Raw genomic sequence first — 7,958 nt, forward strand, 5'->3', positions numbered from 1 at the left:
CCAACATCACACTTCAGTATACTCTTTTGGAGTGGATAAATGGAAGTTAGTTGAGTGATCCACAACTGACAAGGATTAAAGGGGACATCCTAGCTGGAGTGGCTAGGGATTATTCAGTATCAGAAATGGGCTTACTGAGGTATAAGGGTCGGATTTGTGTTTCGATGGATGTTGTTATCAGAAGGGAGATTATGAATGACTTTGATACCACTCCTTACTCTCTACATCCAGGCACCATGAAGATGTACTAGGATTTAAGATTGCTACATTAGTGGCCTGGAATGAAGAGAGATGTGACAGAATGTGGCTAAGTGTCTGACATGTCAGCAAGTCAAAGTCAAGCATCAAAGACCAGCGGGGCTATTACATCCTTTGGATATCCCATAGTAGAAATAGGAGGATATCACATGGATGTTTTGGTTGGGTTGCCCAGGACTACGGGTCAACATGATTCAGTGTGGGTTATTCTGGATCGATACACCAAATCAACTCACTTATTACCAGTGAGAACGACTTATACAATTGACCAGTATGCAGATCTCTATGTGAGAGAGATAGTGCGCCTTCATAGGACTCTGAAGTCGATTGTATAAGATCGGTACCCCACATTTACTTCCAAGTTTTGGGGAAGGTTGCAGAAGGCTATGGGTACACAACTAAATTTTAGTACCGCTTATCATCCTCAGACAGATGGACAATCTGAGAGGATGATATAGTTATTAAAGGACATGTTGTGAGCATGTGTGCTGGACTTTGAAGGGTCCTGGAGTAAGTATATGTCTTTGATAGAGTTTTCTACAATAACAGCTATCAGTCGACCATTGGAGTGGCTCCCTATGACATGTTGTATGGTAGGAAGTTTGGATCGCCCATTCAGGATGAGATGGGGGAAAGGAAATACTTGGGTCCTGAGGCAGTTCAGAGGACCAATGAGGTTATTGGGAAGATCAACTCTCGGATGCTCACGTCTCAGAGTAAATAGAAAATTTATTCAGACTCGAAGCGCAGGATTGTATAGTTCCAAGTGGGAGACTATGTCTTCCTTAGAGTTTCACCATTGAAATGGGTGAAGAGATTTGGAAAGAAGGGCAAGTTGAGCCCTAGGTTTGCAAGACCTTTTGAGATCCTAAAGAGGATTGGTGAGGTGGCCTATAGATTGGCCTTACCTCTGGCATTATCGATCGTACACAATGTGTTTCATATTCCAATGCTTCGAAAGTACGTATCAGATGGGACTCATGTATTGATTTACGAAGATCCTGAGCTGCTGGTAGATCTTACCTATGAAGAACAACTAGTCCAGATATTAGACGGGAAGGACAAAGTCCTAAGGAAGAAAACCATACATTTGATTAAGGTATTATGGAGGAGCAACAAGGACGAGGAGGCAACCTGGGAATTAGAGTCTAACATGCAGGATCAGTATCTCGACCTGTTCAGATAAAATTTCGAGGACGAAATTCCTATAAGGATGGGATAATTATAACGTCCAAATTTTCCTAATAAGGCTTAGTGCCTTGATTAGGGAGCCAGGAGGGAAATAATTGATTTAATTATGTATTACGTGATTATATGCAAGATCATACGAGCTATATTATAATATGACTATATTAGCATGTTTAGGTGTATAAAAAATGCATGTGGGCTCGTTTCTTATTAGAAATGCATTTTCGTGATTTTGACCCGTTAAGGGCATATTTGTGTATATATATATATGTGTGTGTGTGTGTGCATACTGATTGAGACCGCATTATTATGTGGATATATTTGAGTTATTCTGGACGAGACGATCTTAGGGAGCAAGTTAGTGGTTCAGTCACAACGGGGAGAAATACTCGACGGGGAGCAAGCCAAATGGTACTTTGGGTGATCTGGAGAGTCACCGAGACTCGTTGTAGCATGAGTCATATTTTGGGAGAAATAGCAATATTCTGGGTTTAGCGGAATTATTTGGGGAGATTTGGGTATAGGGCGGGATTAGAGAGTGAAAATGACATTTTTCCCTTATGGGGTGTTGAGAGAGAAGCGGGTCGAGTGGAGCATTTTCATCAATTGGGACCATTCGAATATATGGTTAAGACTGAGTTCATTAAATCAGAAAAAACAAACCTCTCTCTCTCTCTCTCTCTCTCTCTCTCTCTCTCTCTCTCTCTCTCTCTCTCTCTCGTTCTCTCTTCTGTTCTCTCTAAGGTCGTTAGCGTTTTCGAAGGAAACTAGAGTTTTACAGCTCAAATTCAAGCGAGATTAGAATCATAGCGATTCCAGGGAAGATTAGAAGCTTTATAGATTAAGGCTTCAGTTGAAAAATTAATTTATCAGAGGATACCGCTAGGGCTCAGGATGGGATCGTGCTCAAAGGTCATTGTTAATTAACTTGTGCTTGGACCAGAGGTAAGAAAAATTCACCTGATACATGATATATGTGATTAGGGCTTGGCCCGGTTGTTAAATATGGATACGATTAGGGCTCAGGCCCCTGTGAATGAGCATAATTATGATTATGCATGTGATTGTTTGATTCAGCATGCTTGAATGCTCTGTATCTGAATAATTTTTAAATGATGTATGCTTCTTTGCATTATCTGATAAAAATCATTGACTTATAAGTCAAGAGTGGCAGTAGTGCTGAGCGATGGTCAAAAGCATTGACTTATAAGTCAAGGCCTGCAATAGCGCACAAAGCGCATGCCGATATGGTAAGCCTAATCAAGAGCGTGATATATGCTTAACCGACCCTATGTTCGTTTGGAAAATAAAGCACCAGGTACACTAGGCCAACTCTAAGGCTGGTTATATAGAGGATAGGGCAATGGGCCTCAGAGTGACTCTATAGTCCCATATCCTAGGGCAATGGGCCCCAGTGTGACTTTATAGTCATTTATTTAGGGCAGCAGCCCCTGTGTGACTCTATGGTCACGTATTTAGGGCAACGGGCCCCGGTGTGACACTGTAGTCACCTATCTGAATATAATGCATGCATGAGTAGGGTTAGTACTGATAGGCATGCTATTTATGATTCTGTAATATGTTGTTAATTGTTTATGAGCATGTTTAAGTTTTCTTGCTGAGCCTTGGCTCACAGGTGCTTTATGGTGCAGGTAAAGGGAAAGGTAAGTTGGACCAGCCATGAGTTGGAGAGCTTCAGTGGTGACGTGTACATATGCGGCTGCTCGATCACCACGGCCGGGGTTTCTCAGAGGAACTAGGGTCGAACCCTATTTTTCTGCTTAGGTCGGCTTGTTGTAACTTTTGAGTTGAAATTAACATTTTAAATGTTATTTTGGGATCCCAGGTATGGAATTAAATGTTTTAATGAAATGGTTTTTCCTTTAGACCATAATATTTAACTCCAAATCGTTAATCATGTTTAGTTACACGTTTATGGCCAAGAGAATTTTTTAGGGCGTCTAGCACTATTTAAAATACACAGTGTGACAGTCATGGCCATACATGGGGTTACAAGCAGATTGAACATGTACGCACCGCCACCAAGCCCTCCAAATCATGGCTGGTCTACTTTCCCTTTGCCCTTACCTCCACCATAGAGCACCCGTGAGCCGAGGCCCAGTAAGAAAACCCAACAAGCCATAATAATAATATTAAACATAACTAATAATTAACATGATTCATAGATAATAAATGCATTCATTCCAATCATATAGACATTTAACACGTCCTATGCTGAATAAAGTGCATCACCAGGCAACAATAATGACCCTGCCAACACAGCCTGCATTCTGCATGATTATAGTCAAATACGGTCCATACCAAGAAATCATAGAAAATTCGAAGCACATATTGTTAGGGTTTTATGCCCTAATTAAAACTCAATTTCTTTATAATCTCATTTATTATCAATAAAAGAATAGAAATCATTTTTTGACTTAGTCAATCACTTTTCTCACATGTTTTATTTTCATGATTATTTGATTAATATAAACTTCTATTAAATCTCGACCATATAGCTAATCATATTTATAGTGATGTAATCACAGTGGAATATAAATATGATTATATGTTCAAAATAAGTTAGTCTTAAGATTAGTCAATGCACAAGATTTACACTGACTTGCAAATCTAGGATATGATCTACTTACACATTGCAGTGTTATGTTATTTCCAGAACATTAGCAAAGTAGATAAGATCGGATGTATTTGTTACATCGTACTGGACCGATATTGACAGTTGATAGGATAAGTAAACATACTGTTATTATCTATTCTAGTCATATCATATAGTTGACCATAGGTCAATTCAATCTCAATTATGAGTGGTTAATATTCTAACTGATTGTATTATTTGAGTTGTTTGACTTGTTCGTTACCAGCTTACCCTACGGACTAGCCCATACTTAAATCTTGGGAACTTGGTAGTATAATTGAGTGGGAGTGTGAATCATAGATATGAACATCTATAGCTTCTGATGAAGAAGTGAAACGATGGTTTCCTTTTAGTTTGGTTCAAGGTGCTAAATGATTGAGATCTCAATTCAGTAATTAATATTAGTTTACCGAAATATCATTTACAAGGAACTAAGTGTTTTAAGGATAAAATACAATGGGGGGTAAAAGAGTATTTTAGTCCCATCTCATTATAGACCATCTATAGAGGATTAAGTGACAATTATGGTTGTAACAATGGATAATTAATAACATATCTATATTTTTTATAGAGCTTTCTATGAATTCAAGAGTGTAATTCCGAGTCTTTAGTGGAGTCACGAAGAGTTAATAAGTTAGTAAATTTATTTGTTAGATTTATGATAACTTATTGGAGCTTGATTTCATAGGCCCATGGTCCCCACTGTACCTTGGATAAAATCATCTAGATAGTCTCAATTAATTGATTTAATTATCAAAGTTGACCAGGTCAATTTTGGATAGTTTCACAGAGTTACATAATTTTTAGAAGAAAAGAGAAATTAGGGCAAATTAGTATCTAAATTAATAAATAAATTTAAATCAAGGTTCAAATTATAAATAATTAATTTGATATAGGATTGAAATAATTATTTAATTAATTAAATCAATAGAAAATAATACATGCTTTAATTTTAAATCCAATGGGCTTATAATCAAATGGGAAATTTCACGGGCCTAAAGCCTGTGATAATTTCGACCTAGGGTTGTTAATTGGCATTATATTATTGATTTTTTAATTAAATAAATGACCTAATTGAGTCTATAAAAGGAATGTTAAGTGAGAGTTGAAATTAGAAGTCAGATTTAAGATGACAGACACTGGTTTTCTGATAGGTTTTAGATTCTCTCTAAACATAAGTTATTTTCTAAGTCTTATTTTTCTTTTCTCTTCTTCTCTCTGTATCTATCTCATGTGTTGACAATTGCTCACTCCAGTCTAGGTAATTCTAAGGATACTTTGGAAGGTTGTGAAGAAAATTGAAGATCGGCTCAGTTTCTTAGTAATACTCTGCGACAGAAAGGATACAAAGGTTAAAGAAACTGAAGGAATGACTCATTCATTCCACTGCGTATAATTTAAGTATTCTTATCATTATTTCTCTTTGAATTCAATTTTAGAAACATGTTATAGGTTATCTCATATTAATTTTTTTAATATTAGATCTACATGAAAATAAATATAGATCATATATAAGTTTTCCCAACTACTGGCCTCAGAGCCTTTGGTAATATTTATTTTGAAGCATGAACATGTTAAAAATTGAATTATTTGATGTGTTTGAATAATTGGATGGATTTTCATGTTTTTATGAAGCATATTAATTTTATGTGATTATTAGCAAATTTTAGGTTATTTTGTTGTGTTTTATATGCCATTAATATTTATATATGCTTTATTTTGTGTAAAACATGTTAAAAATTAATTAGAAAATGGTTTTTGTGTGAAAAATTGTACACAAAAAAATTCTGAAATTTTTTGGCCTGGCTGCCATTGCGAGTGCGCACACGCGCGCGCACCCCCACCCCCATGCCCGCCCACCTGCACATAACGCCCAGCCACCAGCGCGGTGAACAGTACCCATCACAGGTACTATTCATCCAATTTTTTTTAAATAAAAATTGTGAAAATTGATTATTTATAATCAAAGCCAAAAATATCAGATTTGTTTTATCATTTAGAATTATTTTTTTAAATAAGATATTTTTGTTAGTTGAGATTTAAATAATTAAATATTTTCTACAAAGATTCAAATTTAAATTTAAAAATAGACTAGCAGCTTAATTTTAAATCTTTTAATATATTAAAATATTATAATTAAGATATCAGATATTTAAGATATTTTCTTTTAAAATGCTTATTATTTTTATTAAATCTTTATTTGAAAATATAAATATTTGTTTATTCTATAGTTTTTAATATTTAAATTATTTGAAATTTGTTAGTTAGATATTTTCATGGATATTTGAATTTGTTTAACTATTTTTAAATATTTTAGGGTTGTTATAACTCTTAATATTTTATTTTTTTTAAATGGTTAAAATATTTGCTTAATGATGTAACAACACAAGATATTTTTGAAAAACAGTTAAAATATTGATTTTTTAAATTTAAAATTGGTTAAATTTTGAAAAATATCATTTTTTTCAACCAATTAATTAAATATTTTTTTAATAAACGGGATTTAAATTAACTTTGGTTAATTGTTGATAAATCCTATTTAAATTAAATTAATATTCTTTTTCAAATTAACCTAAACCAAGTTGATTGTTGATAAATTAAATTTAAATAGACTATTGTTAATTGTTGATAAATTTCATTTAAATTGACTTATTTTTTGTAAAAATTTAATTAATTCGAATTTTTTGATAAATTCTAGATAATTAATTGTGGTATTTTTGCATAAATTCATAGACTTGCTCATATAGTAACATGATTAGGCCCATCCAATTATAACATGTCTGTTTGCACTATATGTGGTATTTTTGCAATTGGGCTTAGATGCATATAGTGACCCATATGTTTGCTAGATATATGGATTTTTGCCAAATAAAGTATTCATAAAATGATAGGTTTTATTTGGGCCTATTAGAAAATGTAAAGTTTAAATTTTCTCTTATGGGTGATTCCACTTGTGAAGGCCCATTTGCTTTGCATGACTATAGTGGACCTAATCAATTAATAACAATTAATAAAACGAAGGTTAAATTCCTATCTTTTGGACCTTGCATGGAAGTATGAGGGTCTTTGTAGTGGGAACGACATACTGGACACAACCCTCCTCCATACAAGCTCAATTGTTAAGGCCCATTTACCTGAGTTGGACTTAATTATATAGGTTCATTATATTAGTTAAACATATATATTGATTAGCAACAAATTAATTCTAAATTAATTGAATTTGTTTCAATGTGACACTTTAGAATTAATAAGAAATTATAGGACTTTGATTTTAAAAATTCTAATTTTTTCAGTTTTTTGGTAAACCATAGTCATTAATTTTCTAAAAATAAATAATAAAAATATTATTTTTAATTTTATAATGAGCTATTCGATCTCCACCGTTGGTTTAACAAAGTCAATAACTTAATGGGGCCTTGAGACGCTTTGATTCATCCCTCTACAGAAGGTGTTCATTAGTTATTTTGACAAGGTTAGATTTTGATTACCTCAAGGTGTAGTTAGAGACATTGATCGTCTTTGTAGGAACTTTCTTTGGGGTGAAAGGGATTTCCGGAGAAAATTTCATCTTACTTCTTGGGAGCAAGTTTGTCGTCCGAAGATTTATGGTGGATTGGGATTTAGAGAGGGGCCAACTTGGAATAAAATTCTGCTAGCAAAATTTATTTGGGCTATTTCTTCAAAGCAGGATCTGCTATGGGTGAAATGGGTGAATTGTATTTACTTAAAAGGGGCTCATCTTTGGGATTATATGTTACAGGATGATACCAGCTGGTATTGGAGAAAACTCATCAAACTTTGCAGGTCTTTGTCCAATTCTGATTTGGCATCTTCTGCAGTGCATGGAAAGCTTCAG

This window comes from Humulus lupulus, chromosome 9 (genome assembly GCF_963169125.1).
Source record: "Humulus lupulus chromosome 9, drHumLupu1.1, whole genome shotgun sequence".
NCBI lineage: Eukaryota > Viridiplantae > Streptophyta > Magnoliopsida > Rosales > Cannabaceae > Humulus > Humulus lupulus.